This window comes from Cupressus sempervirens, chromosome 7 (assembly GCF_028749045.1).
Source record: "Cupressus sempervirens isolate cs-2001-9-10 chromosome 7, ASM2874904v1, whole genome shotgun sequence".
Lineage (NCBI taxonomy): Eukaryota > Viridiplantae > Streptophyta > Pinopsida > Cupressales > Cupressaceae > Cupressus > Cupressus sempervirens.
In genome coordinates, this window is record NC_143124.1 from 795421804 (window position 1) to 795436019 (window position 14216).

General features: G+C 32.6%; 1 pseudogene; it reads right to left on the minus strand.

Annotated features, from left to right (window-relative positions):
• Positions 1–19: 19 nt before the first annotated feature.
• LOC149549759 (kinesin-like protein KIN-7D, mitochondrial) lies at positions 20–13923 on the minus strand (annotated as a pseudogene).
• Between the last annotated feature and the right edge of the window lie 293 nt (positions 13924–14216).

A 14216-nucleotide genomic window follows, 5' to 3' on the forward strand; every position in this document is an offset into this window, starting at 1 on the left:
AAAAGTACAAACAATTCAATTATATAAAAAGGAAAGAAACTTTAGCTTCACAAAGTTTGGTCAATGCCTCAACGTGAAGACTTTGAAGATCTTCTAAAGCAAAAAGTTATAGCCCCTCTAGCTCCTCACTTTGCAATAAAGTTAAGTGCATGCCATACTTGATAGCAAGAAAGAACTAAATATTTTTGTGTATACTTGATTTTATGTATTACTATAATGATTTAACTGATTTGATTGGTTGAAAGAAAGCGTGAAATTACTATAAATTCTCAAGTAATTTCACAATCAGCTATGGATTTGAAAGAATTGCACCTTGTCATTTAATCCAGTCATGCATATGAGTACAAAATGTACACACACACATTGTCATCTACATATTCTATCAAAAAGAGCTTAAAAGATATGACCCACATGATATTCTCATATTTCTAACTATATTACCATTAGCTGAGCAATAAATGATTTCATTTCCACACCTCACTTCTTTTCAATTTCAAGAGAAGCCTTTAAACATTCTAATGCATCTATGTCCTTCTACTCACCCACTTTAATATCATCCTCTTGAATTTTTAAGCCATATGCATTACCAACACTATTTCTATCATTTTCAACAACATCAACAATTCTAGTCTCGGCATTTTTTACTACCTCTTTCTTCAATTTTGCAACAAAAACCACATGCCAGCTAAATCATTCTCCAAATCTGTCTCTCTCCTCTTTGCTTCATCAATTTTGTTCTGATATTTTGTTTCAACAATATCTTCTTCAGCTAAAGTAGCCTCAAGAGTAGCTTCCCTCTCTTTTCTTGCATGCAACTCTCTCTTCATATCCTCTAGATCAAGACTCCATGAATCTACATCATCATGGCCCCCATGGCCAACCTCAAATGTCTTATTTCCATAATGTGCTCTCCTAATCCTGGCATTAGAATTCTTACACTGACCATTACTAAGACCCTATTTTACTGAGCCCCTAACTGATAGAATTTCTTGGGCTACTACTAGTTCTTTTAACAATTTTGACTTTTGGAAAGAAAACTTTGTAACTTCCTTTGCCAGATTCTTGAGCACAACTACTACAATTAAGGCCAGCTCTTTTGCATATGATGATTCTTCAGCCAACTTCTGACTCTAAATTTGTAGGCCACCATTTCTTCATTTAGCCTTACATTTTCTAGCATCAATTTGTTAATCTGTGCTACCTATACTATAGAAAAGAAAAAGATTAGTTGTTTCTGCAAGGTTAGTCATAATACAAATTAACAATTATTTTAAATTTGCTAGAAAATAATAATAGCTGATGCTTGTATCCTAAAAAAATATGAAGCTTCAAGAAAATAGACCCAATATAAAACAAAAGAACATCGAAAAATGAATTATATTATAATTGAACTATCTAAACTACTGAAATTTAGTCCATCTACACAAAATCGCATTGAGCACAATTGGAAGTATTTGTAATAAAAATATTTCAAGCTTATGTATTGCATTGTGATTGCATATAGTGTCTTTCAGCTATCTTTTCAAAATAGAATTTGGAATGAGGAAATCAAGTGTGGTATAGTTTTAAAGAAAGTCATAGCACTATTTGCATATCCTCATTAAATCAAACCTCAACTGTCCTAAAAATAATGTAACAAATAAACATAAAGTAAAAGCAAGTAAAACTTGTTATATTTGTGCATTTGGCTAAAGGTTCTATCATTATTTATTAGAAAAGGAACATATATTTATGCAATATGGTGTTAATGCTTGAGACCAATTGAACAAGAACAAAAATAGAGCTACATATGAGCCATGATCTCATTGGTTCAAATTCAAAAAATCAAATGATAAAGATAAGTAACAATTCAATTTGGAATAAGTTGGTCGTTCCATTCTACAATACAAACAATGCACTTTTAGTACCTGTTATACCTGTCAAAATTAAAAGACACTTCTACATCTTGGAGGCAAAGGCCTAGGCAACATCATCATGCAAGCCTTTGCTAATAGGCACAAACTTGAAGAACATGCAATGAATAAGGCCTTTGGAATGGCTCAAATATATTTATATCTTACATAAATGATGGAAGAATCAAGAACTTAAGATATATGGTATACTTGCCAGAATTAAAATAGACCTCTGCATCAGAATGGCAAATGCTTGAGCAACATTATCATAAAAACTTTTATCAATAGGTCTAAACTTGAAGAGCATGTAAAGCAGGAGGCTTTTGGAATGGTTCTTAATTTATCTAGATGTGATCTTAATGATGTCAGTGTAATAGACAAGAACCAAGCATGCATACTCAAAATTTGTGCATAGATAACCTTTTAAGTAGGTTTCAAGCATGAATAAATAGAATCATGGCTTAAAATTGTTGTCTCAATGGATTTTTATGGGTTATCCAGTCCTTAAATCCTTCTTTGAGAGAATAGTCTATATGCATTGGTCTATGGTTGCAATGTCTTTGAGGGGCTCTCCAATTAAGTGACTTGAAATCATGTTGCATTCTTATAGCAATTATCTTTTGCCCAAAAGATGAATCCTTATGTGACATGTGATAAATCCTCAAACCTACATTGCATGAGGGATATGCTTCAAAACATAATTAAGTAGCATCTAATATGCTAGTTTTCCCATTTAGATGTGACAAGTAGATATAGGTATTTTCGCAAAGGTGGACTACTTATTGCAGCATATGTTCCTAACATCCTATCAAGTTGGTTGCAACTTGTGAGCACCCTAATTAAGTTTCCATACTTAAATGTATTCATGTCATTCATTATTGATTAGATGAAAAAATATAAGCTTGAGATTTGACTAGCTCTAGCAATTGAGATTTAAGTTTGTAAAGTGTTCACTTCAAAAAACTAATCTATAAAAATACACACATAGATCTTTCAAAAACTTGTCAAATTAGTTGAAGCATCTAAAATTTGCAAGGCTTGAATATAAATTATAATTACCTCATCTTCACCAAAAGAATGTTTGTGCTGATGAGCAGGGATGTATAAAAGATTTCTAGGAATTGCATTCTTTGTAGATACTAAGATCAACTTGGTCAACCTCTGGATTCTACTCATAAGTGCTATCTTAGCTTGCTCCTCTTCTTCTAACCTTGACTACATTTTGACTTGGCCAGCTTCAAGCTATTCATAGTGTACAACTCTCAGACTCATTAACAATAGAGCATAACTACCTAAAAGGATAAATATATATAGGTGCAATGAGATAATTCACTCTCTTCCAATTTTTTTCACTATATGAGTCATGAATAAGAACTTCAAAATAGATTAACTATAAAAAAAAAAAGGGAAGGAAACACAATTCGTAATCATTGACTACCATTAAAAAAGACATTCAAATTGGATCACAGAAATGTAACTCAAAAATGCAATACACAAGACATCCCAATGCCAAGGAGAAAGTAACAAATTGGTTAGAGGAAAGGCCATGTTGCCTTAATGTCATAAGTTCCTCCTAACTAGTTGTCACAATAATATCCCTCCTTAATTGATCAGTTCATCCTTCAGACTTGAAATTTCCTTTTGGTACTTTTTTATCAATGAATTTTCATTAATGATCTACATAGGCAAGCAAAGCCTCAACTTTATACACAAAAGAAATATTAAAGTACAATAATTTCCAAAGTCTTAGATGTTAATCTTGTACCTATATTTGTCATTTTTTTAAAGTAATGGAAATACAAACCCTATTTAGTGCAGCACAAATTTCAACTTGTTTGGCTCTTTGAGAAAACTTTAAAGTGTTGTGAGTCTCCTCCATATTACTAGATGCTGGTGTGATTGTACATATAAGCTATAAACATCATATTTTCCATACATTAACTGATGAGGTCAATCACACCAATGCCTATTTAAGAAACCAAGAACTTTATTGCAAAAGAATGTAGTACATACAAACAACTTTTGTATTTATGCACTTCAAAAAAAAAAACCTTTATTCCTTAGAGCATATAATTTCCATTTCATTCCCCTTGGATATATGTTTAAGAGTGATTTGGTAGAAGAAAACAATAACACAACTCATAGTATACATTACAGGAAACAAAAATAAGTACCCTATACTCATGATGTACATCTGATTTTGTATCATGGAAACCTTGCTTCAACTCTAAAATTGGACAGCTTTTCACGCATGCCTACAATTTGAATAAAATGAATTCTAATGACATGATGAGAAAGGAAAGGATACCGATACATGCCCATGCCCACTCTGCTTTTGTAATTGAAGGATCATGGTACAGATCACACCCTCCATAATATAAAGAAGAACTAAGGAAAGCATCACTCAAGTTCTGACTCTTGTTGCTTTGTTACTTTTGTGAATTGTTACCTGCGTACATAGAAAAGAATTTCAAATTTGTATAAATGTAAAATTCATAGCTCTCTCAAGAGAAAGCAAAGATGTCATTCCCAAACCTTCAAGTTGTTAACATTATAACAGTAAAGGAATGCACAACTTGCAAAAGTGTAGGGGCTTGCAAAGCATCCAAGACATTTTCAACCAGAAAGGAAAATGACTTGAAAAAAAAATCATGAAATGATGTACTTTTAAATCAAAAAATACCCTCTTATATTATTCAAACAATATGTTGTAGACTTGTAGGCGAATGTCAACATGAGGCTAGAGTTATACTAGTGGCTTGTGCTCTAACAATTTATGTACTCAAAGGTTAGACCCAATAAAACCAAGAAGGCAACCTCTCATTCAGAATATCCATAACAAAAAAAGCTATTATATCTTCATTTATTTACTGCCTACTCCTTTAGGGACAACATAAAATGTTTAGACTACTAAGCTAGTGTCCTTATATATCAAGTCAAAGTACTGAAATAATTGACCAAAGCTCCTTCATTTCCTCATGCATACATGGATGAGAATGTAAAAATGACATTGGAGAATTCACCATTAAAGACAGGATTCTCAAAAATCATTCAAGTTACTGCCCAAGTCAATTCAGCCACACTTTTAGTGCATTACAGTAAACAACAAACAATTCAACCTTCATCTTGGACCTTTGTAAAACTGATTCAGGCATCTTCACTATATGCTAAGGTTTATGTAGTAGGATTTTAAATGAAACTAAAATAAAAGGGGTCAGAGAAGGTCCATTTGTGCAAGATGTGTAGCTTGTTCCTTATAGAAAAACAAAAGCACTCTATAAAAATGAGCAAAGTTTTCCACAAAATTTGCAACTCTAAATGGCTAAACATGCTTGCAAGCATCAATACAAACAAAATAAGGTGCCAGAGTAATGTGCATGAGCAATAGTCCCGTCGACCATGGCCTAGACATATGGGTGGAGCCTATGTTGCCACAAGTAATCAAAAACATGAATGCAATGACAATGTGACAAGAAATAAGGTTGGGAAGCTTTTGGAGTAGGAAATGAGTGTGTATGTGAGTGCTAATATATCTTATATAAAATCTAAAAGAATTTATAAAAGTTCATTGCTCTTAAACATTGGGAAGTTCAAACATTGTCTCAATAAGACAAAGGATAATTGACTTTCAAATGCTAAAAGCTGAAAGACTGAAAGGCATATAAATAGTTCAAACATTTAGTGACAACAAGAAATGGTAGATTCAAAATAAAAAATCTATTTTTTAATGCAAGATACAAAAAAGCAAGCCTCAGGTTGCATGTTTTACAACTAGTTATGGAGTGATATCAATGACAACCCATGCAATTCTTGGTAGAATAGCTACAATTGAGACACAGCCTCGAAGGCAAAGGGTAATCATTCTCCGTGCATTATTAAGATTATGGGTGTGAGAATTTGTGTCTAGGCTTGATATATCACTCTCCCTACATTAAGAAGATGTTGTGTGTGTGTGTGGGCGCACGCGCGTGCGCATATGTGTGTGATTGGAAAAATTAAAAAACACATCCAATGAGTTTGTCTCCAAGACTAAATAGTTGAATCTTGACAGCAAAATCACAATATCCTAGAATTACTTTACCTTTGTATTGATAAGATAATATTTTATTCTTATAAAAGAATAAAAAATTATTATTTAAAAGAAAAATAATAAATAAATTTAAAAGAAAAAACCTACAAAATCTAGTTTTGTGCCATGTATCTTGAGGTTTGACAAATGTCTATTCCCTCTATCAAAACTTCCATTATCACACCAGTAGCGTTAACACTGAAAAGATCATGAAACATGGAATTATTCCTTCCCTTTACATTTCTTCAGTATTTCTCCCTCCAATCATGGCAAAGCAATGGAGTCTAGCGAGTATGGCCGAGAGAATACCATTACATGTAGATGGTATGGTACTTAAATAGTTTTCGGCATGGAAAAATTTCATGTCTAATGTAGAAGAGGGAAATAAATAAAATTCCCAAATCCATTTACAACTTAGGATTAGAGCTCTCTTCTTCAACAAGTTCATTGTTTCCCTCTAGTTATGAACTTCCTCTGTATGGCTCGCCTCTTTCTGACTGTAATTGGGGTAGCAGACCAAGCGTTTCTCACATCAAAGCTCATGATATTGGCTTATAATAGCATTCCATATTGATGATGTGTTTGAAAATAATTGGCTATCGGGACAATCTTAGGCATGATGACTTGCAATTTTTTCTAGATATTTATTGCAACCGTAAGAAAAAAAAAAAAAACATTATCATGTGATATGATCGAAAGATTAGTACAGGATTAACGTACCTTGAGATAAAGGAGTAGTGCAATGGAATTGGGTGTGACACTAATCTATTATAGCCATAGTAAGGTCTAGATCCACTTTCAACACTAGCCCTACCTTCTGCAAAAAGCATGTGAAAATTCACATAAAACCTAAATGGACCTACACACGCAAAAACAAAGTGAGAAATATTTCTTTCTTTTTTTATGTATAAGCCCCATGTTGGTCAAAATTTTGACCAACATGGAGCTTACATGTTTAAAAAAAAAAAAATTTCCTTAACATTCTAACCAACCTAAACTTATTTAGTTGATGGTCAAAAATTTTGGTAGAACAATGAGGTTAAATGTAGTAGTGGGTGCACCATTACCAAATCTAACATTATTTCCATTATAATGCTCAAGGATTTTGAACTTAATTTTGTCACTAGTCATGTGATGAGAACATCCACTGTCAATGATCCATCTATCACTTTTGTTCAGATAAGATACTAATGCAGTTGCCTCATCTTCATCAAAATCATCTTTCATAGCAACATAGACAACTTCTTCATCATGATCATCTAACTCATCATTAGATTCTTCTTCAACAATGTAGCAAGCCTTCTTTCCTTTTTCTTTATAGCCGGGTAAAAGCATAGATCTGTGTCACCATTTGTGATACAAAAATTTGTTTTGGTCAAATCTCATTTCTCTATCAAAACTCAAGTTTTAAAAAAAACTAAAAATACCCTTTTATAGATTTTAGATTCAATATCATCATTATATAAATTTTTGAGTGTTTTGATTAGTTATAATATGCTATAATCTAAAAATATTATAAGTCAATATTTCAACATTTCAGAAGATGCTCTCTCAAAAAATGAAAAAAAATAGTAAATCATATCAAAAAAATAAAAAATAAAAATTTATCACTAGAGGAGAGAATCCTCTTCATGAATATGTAATTTTTTTCAAGAAGGTATAGATTTGATAGGGAAGTTTTGACGGGAGGAAAAAACTGTTGGGTTCTGACAAGGTCGAACTTGAGTACTTATAACAAAGAAAATATAAATAAAAAATAATTATTTCTTTTTTTGTGCACTAGCTATACATGTCATCTATAAAATATTTTCAAATCATAACAAAAAAAGATGATTTGCACATACTTGTTTGACGGGAACTACATCCTATATTTTTTACAATTAAAAAAGGGACTTCAAATTAAAATAAAATGAATAAATTCTTAGTCAAAAAAATAATAAAAATTATAGGCATAAAATTCATACAATTCTACACATTTCATCAGTTTACATCATCTTCATATTTTAAACACAAATACCATTTTTTTTGTCATTAATGTTGAACTGTCACATTCTGATATCACTTTTCTTTATAAAAGGTGACACAGGTTTGTGCTTTTACCCAGCCTTTGTTACTTTCATCTCTTTAGCTCTGTATTTGTCTCAATTTTTCTTATATTTCATCTTAGGACATCTTGTTGCAATATGGCTGACTTCATTACAATTAAAATATATGATAGGTAAATTGCCTTTTTATTTTCTTTTGCCTTTGTGAAATATCCTAGTGAGTAGTGCTTCAAGTTCATCTAGATCTTCATCATCTATTTCACTATCACTGGCAACATATTTGACCCTTTTCTTACTCTTATCTTTAGATTCTTTGAGTGTCATTTTAGGTTTGAAATTAGAGCCAACATTCTCAGATTTTAAATTATCAAAATTTGAAAGTTCAAAAGTAGTAAGTCTATCAACCAGTCCTTCAATAGTCAGATCATTAATAGGAGTACATCTTAGTTCTTGTATAGTAGAGACTCTAATAGCATAGATAGGCAATAGGGCTCTTAATACTTTGTTCATCACAGTCTCATCTTCAATTTTTCCATTTGATCATCTTATTGCATTTACAACATCTTTGACTCTTGCACAATACTGAACTATAATTTCACCTTCTTGCATTCTTATATCATCAAATTTTCCTCTTAGACTTTCTACCTTGGCTCTTATCACATTCTTATCTCCTCCATATATTTCCTTTAGGGCATCCCACATTTGTTTAGTAGTAGTACATATTTTGATATTATCAAACTCTGAATAGCTTAGGATAGATGTAATCTCCAACATTGCCTGACTATGTTCTTTCTTTTCTTTTAGTTGTTGAGTAGTAAGGGCTCCAGTCACTTCTACAAATTTAGTGGTCACAGTTGACAATGCAAAATCTCCAAGTCCTCCTAGATGCAGCTTCATCGAACTTTGCCATGCAGGAAATTTTTCCTTTTTTAGCTTGGGTACCTCCTTTTCTGTACATCTTGATCTTTAGCTTTAAGTACCTTCAAACTATTCCCTCACAAGCACCAATAGCTCTAATACCAATTGTTGAAATAATTTAGAATAACTGAGAGGGGGAGTGAATCAGTTATCCAAGGTTCAAATGTACAAATAAAACTTTTTAGTACTCATCAAACATATTAATGTGCATGCATTGATTAGATCATCCAATATCTTCAAAACTTTGTATGTTACTATCCTAGCTCAAATCAACTTTGCATAAATGTAAACATTAAACATCACAAACTCAATCACATAATTTGACACAAGGATTTAATGTGAAAACCCAATTTGGGAAAAACCACCAGTAACATGCTACCAATTTTCACTCTTATGAAGTGAGCTTTGTGAGAAGCCAACCCTATTAAAGGTTACAATGCACACTATTAAATGTGACTTTGATTAAAGGATTTCAATCACCCTATTAAAAGTGAGCCTTGTTAGAGGACTTTAGAACATTCCATTAGAATGTCACCTGATTAAACGATTTACTCATGACTATTAGGTCAACCTTAATCCAAAGGATTTATCCATACTGATACAATTATTAGAGTGTAATACTAGGACTTGATCTGATAAAAAATAACTCACTTGCAAATTTTAGATCTTTTATTCAGCTCTCCATTCTGCTTGGCATTCACTCTATTCATCTTTGATTTCTTGTTCACCCTTCAAGCTTTCACCTCCTTAAGTCTTCTTTCTTAGTGTGTCAACTAAAAATTCCTTCCTTTGGCCACTAAATGAAGCAACACCTCCATATTTCTTCTATCTTGCTTGCACACTTGATCTTCTACCCTTGACATTATTGCTTCTGGCCTTGTATCTCCTTAAATATATAATTTTGATCTTTTTCCACTTAATCACAATCGTTCATCTTAGGGTTAGGTTAGATTCATTGAATCCTCCCTTCTTTCAATTATGTTCCCTTTAGAAAATTATCTTTTAATCCTCATTAAATTCATCTAAAAATAGTTTATCTTGAATTCTGTGCCATCAACTCATCAATCTTATCATCAACATGATTTACATAATTCAAGAAATCAACTTTGTCAGCTCAGATTTGTCAAATCTTCATTCATACTTTTTTTTGTCACTCAACAATTATGTTGATCACTTGGCAATAATTGATTGTTGATTCTCAGTCAACACTAGATTGCTTGGCATAAACTAAATCTTTCTTTCTTAGTCAATACTACCATTTATGACGCTCGACACGTACTAACTTTTTGATGCTCGACACATATTATCTTTCTTCTTTGCTCAGCACATACTAGATTTTTTCTTTTCTCGACACATATTAAATTCTTCTCAACCTAAACTAAATACTTGGCTTACACTGTTTGTTTGGTCAGGCTTGGAAAAAATATACTTAGTGTAAACTCTTCTTCTTTTCTTTGCTTCAATACTCTTTCATTGTATCCTTAAGTAGATAAATAATACATCATATCATCAAAGTCTTATTTGGTCTTAGTGCTCTTTTTATACATCATATAACTCAACCTTTCTCTAGGTACTCTTGTTATCCTTTCTTTTCAAATACTCTTTATCAATCAATTAAATGATAGCATTCAAGCCAAGTAGCAATTGTCTTACTAGCAAGTAGCAAGTTTGACATCAGTGACAAAATAATGATTGTTCCCACAATAGGTTCCTATACCTCAATGATTTTCTTTTTTAGCACATAGAGATAGGTGGTAGAAAGAGAAGGAAGGCATCGAGCCAAGTCATGGTTATTCCCAATTTTTACAAGGATGTGGCTTTAAATTGGTTCAAGGATTGACCGTGGTTGGCGGTGGTTTGTAGTTTTTTTTTTTTTATGGTCATTGTCTTGATCACCTTTTTCTCTATGTTCCCTCTTTTTCCTTGTAACTCATGCTTTTGGTTGATGCAGCCAAAATTCCTTAAATAATTAACAGAAACATAGGAGAGAAAGAACACAAAAATAAATATTAGAACTCCAAATTCTTCTTTAGTATTCTTCCCAATCGTCCTCATCCTACAATAAGAGAAATTATAATTTTAAATACAAATCCCAAATTACCTTTTTTGACAATTTTTCATAAAACTATTTTTTGCCATTTTTGGTAATTTTTAAAACAACTAAAAAAAAGCTAATTTTTTGTGAAGTTTCCTAAAATTGAGATAAGATCAACTGTCAACTAACATTCAAAATTGGAAGTAATATTTCGAGGTTATTAATAAAAATCAACTTTCTAAAAACTAAGAAAAGCATTAAAAGCTTTAAAAACTACTAAACGCTCATGCTTAGAAAGCCACTAAAAGCTATTGCATCATTCTCCTCTGGTTGAAAGAATGCAACTCCTACAAGTTGTTTTTTTAATGTGTATAGTTTCTTCTCTAGAACTTTTCCTTCCTTGTACCAAACATTGATTTTATTGACTCAAAGGAATTCAAGTTTGTTCCTTTTTCCTGGTCTTCCAATTTTTTGACATTTTATCATTCACCTTTGTAACTGTCACAAGATCCCTCTTCCTCTTATTTTTCTTAACCCATATTCTACTCAACATCTTCTCAGCCTTTAAAATCCAAAATTCCATTTCTTCTATATAAACCTTTGCACCATAATCATTTATGTCTTCAACACATAATATATCAACATATTCTCCATTACCACAATTTTCATAATATCCTTGAAAATATATATATTCCATATTAAAAAAAAAAATCTAAAACATAATGATTAGAAACCTTCTTATAAACATGCACTTCCACTTTCTCATTTTGAGCATAAGATTCAAATACTTTAGAATGATAGGAGGACTCTTCTATGGCTATGTTTACCATGTCTTCTTCAATGCTTGATGTCAAAACAATCATAGGCATACTTTCCATTTCATTTTCTACCTCTTCCTCCTACAATATTTTATTTTTCCTTTCTTGTATTTTCCTCTTCTGAAAAATCTTTTTAATAGACCATGTGATCGTCTTCTCGACTAGTAGGTACCATTTTTGGATTTCTAATTCCATTAGCTTTCTTAATTGTTGCCAACTTTCTTGTAATTCTCTTAACATTTCCTTCAACTCTAATCGGCTCATCTCTCCCTCCTTTCTCTTCCTCTCTTTCTCTTATATTTTATTTTCTTCTCTCCTCTTATGCAAATACTTCATTAATAAATCTAGTTCTTCAAACAAGTCCATTAACCTTGCTTCTGCTTTGCCTTTGCCTCAACCTAGGTATTTTATCTTCTCTACCTAGTCTTTAGGAAACTAGTTCCTCTTCTCAACCTGCATAAACATAAACTCAAAACCACACAACCGCACAACCACAAAGATCTCCTTTTCCCATACCTTCTAGGCTCTGGTACCAAATGATGCAGCCAAAATTCCTTAAATAATTAATAGAAACATAAGAGAGAAATAACACAAAAATAAATATTAAAACTCCAAATTCTTCTTTATTATTCTTCCCAATCCTCCTCCTCCTACAATAAGGGAAATTACAATTTTCAATACAAATCTAAAATTACAATTTTTGATAATTTTTCATAGAACTATTCTTTTCTATTTTTGCTAAATTTTAAAACAACTAAAAAAAAGATGATTTTTTTGTGAAGTTCCCTAAAACTGAGATAAGATGAACTGTCAACTAACATTCAATATTAGAAGTAATATTTTAAGGTTATTAATAAAACCAATTTTCTAAAAACTAAGAAAATATTTATCTTAGTTTTTCAAAAGCTACATTAGATTATCTGGTAAGCAGTAATGGGTTTTTCCCTCTACTAAGGTTTTATGCGATCATTCAGTTTTCTTGCATATGGCTCTCTATTGATGAAGGATGGCTCTGATACCACTGATGAAGGTACACTCTAATACCACTTATGAAAGTACACTTTGATACCACTTACGAAGGGCCACACCACCCTTACCAACTCATGACAAAGAATACAACAAGATCTCTCAGATCCAATCCAAACCCAAGCAAGCCCAGATCCACACTCTGGTAGAAACCACCAAGATGTCAACTTGTGCTCACAAGCCACCAAGAAATCTCCTTGTTTCTAAACCGCAGTCACTAGCTTTTCTCCAACTTTATCTAAGATCCAAGTGTAAACTGCCTCACATTTGGCGCTCTGTCTACACACTCACAAGTCCATCACAATCCTACTGTAAACTGCCTCACATTCGGCGCTCTGTCCACAGACTCAGGAAAACTCACTCTTCACTTTCATCTTTCTCTTTCACACCTTGAAGCCTTCCAAGCTTTTCAAGCTTCACCTTCCACAACTTTCACCTTTCCAAACTTCCACTTCTCAAGCTTCTCCTTGAGCTTCTACTCCTCGAGCTTCTCCTTGAGCTTCTACTCCTCAAGCTTCCCCTTGAGCTTCTCCTTGAGCTTGATTTAGAAATGCTCATATGCCTTGCTTAAATAGGCACTTACCACCCCATGCATGACTTATCCACAACCTTCTAGAACTTCCAAAACCTTCTACATCTTCCACAACCTTCTACAACTTCCAAAACTTTCTACAATATTCATAACTTTCTAGAATTCTTCCCACACACCTCGATAGATGGAATGACAACCATTTATTTTTTATTTTTTCTATTATGCCACCTATGCACCTCAAAAATAAAAATCCTCTTTTCCTTTCTTTTCTCCTTTTTCCCCTTTTTTAAAAAAATTATTTCTCCTCTAATTTTTGTCACTTTCTCTCTCCTCCGCAGAATTTTTTTTTTTCAATTTTTATTTTTTATTTTTTTTTCCCAATAATTTTCCCATGCAAGATGCTCCTGCATCATCTATCTGAGCTTTCCTTCTATTGTTTCCACCTTTCAAACCACATTTACTGTGGGAGTTTTTAGGCTAGTTTATAATGGCCTCGGCCAATGGTGACCTAGATGTTGATACTGGTGTTCGCATTACTGCTTCAAAAAGCCATGGCATCTCCATTGACAAACCTCCTCGCAAATTCATCTCGAAGGTTTTTCACGAGGTAATCCTGATATCATCCTTCCTTTGCAAGAATTTGATGCTGCTTGTGATTGGTTAGAATAGCATACCTTAATAGGGTATTTTTTGGGTAGGACTCCTCCTAAAGCTATGCTTTGAGAATGGGTTAACAAGAGTTGGACTCCTCATGGAGTCTGCCTTGATGCTATGCAAAACCTTAGCAAAGGTTTTTTTTTTCGCTTTGCCAACCCATCGCAAGTAGACACAATTTTTAGCAATGGACCATGGTTTGTGTGATCTTCCCTGCTTGTTTTTCA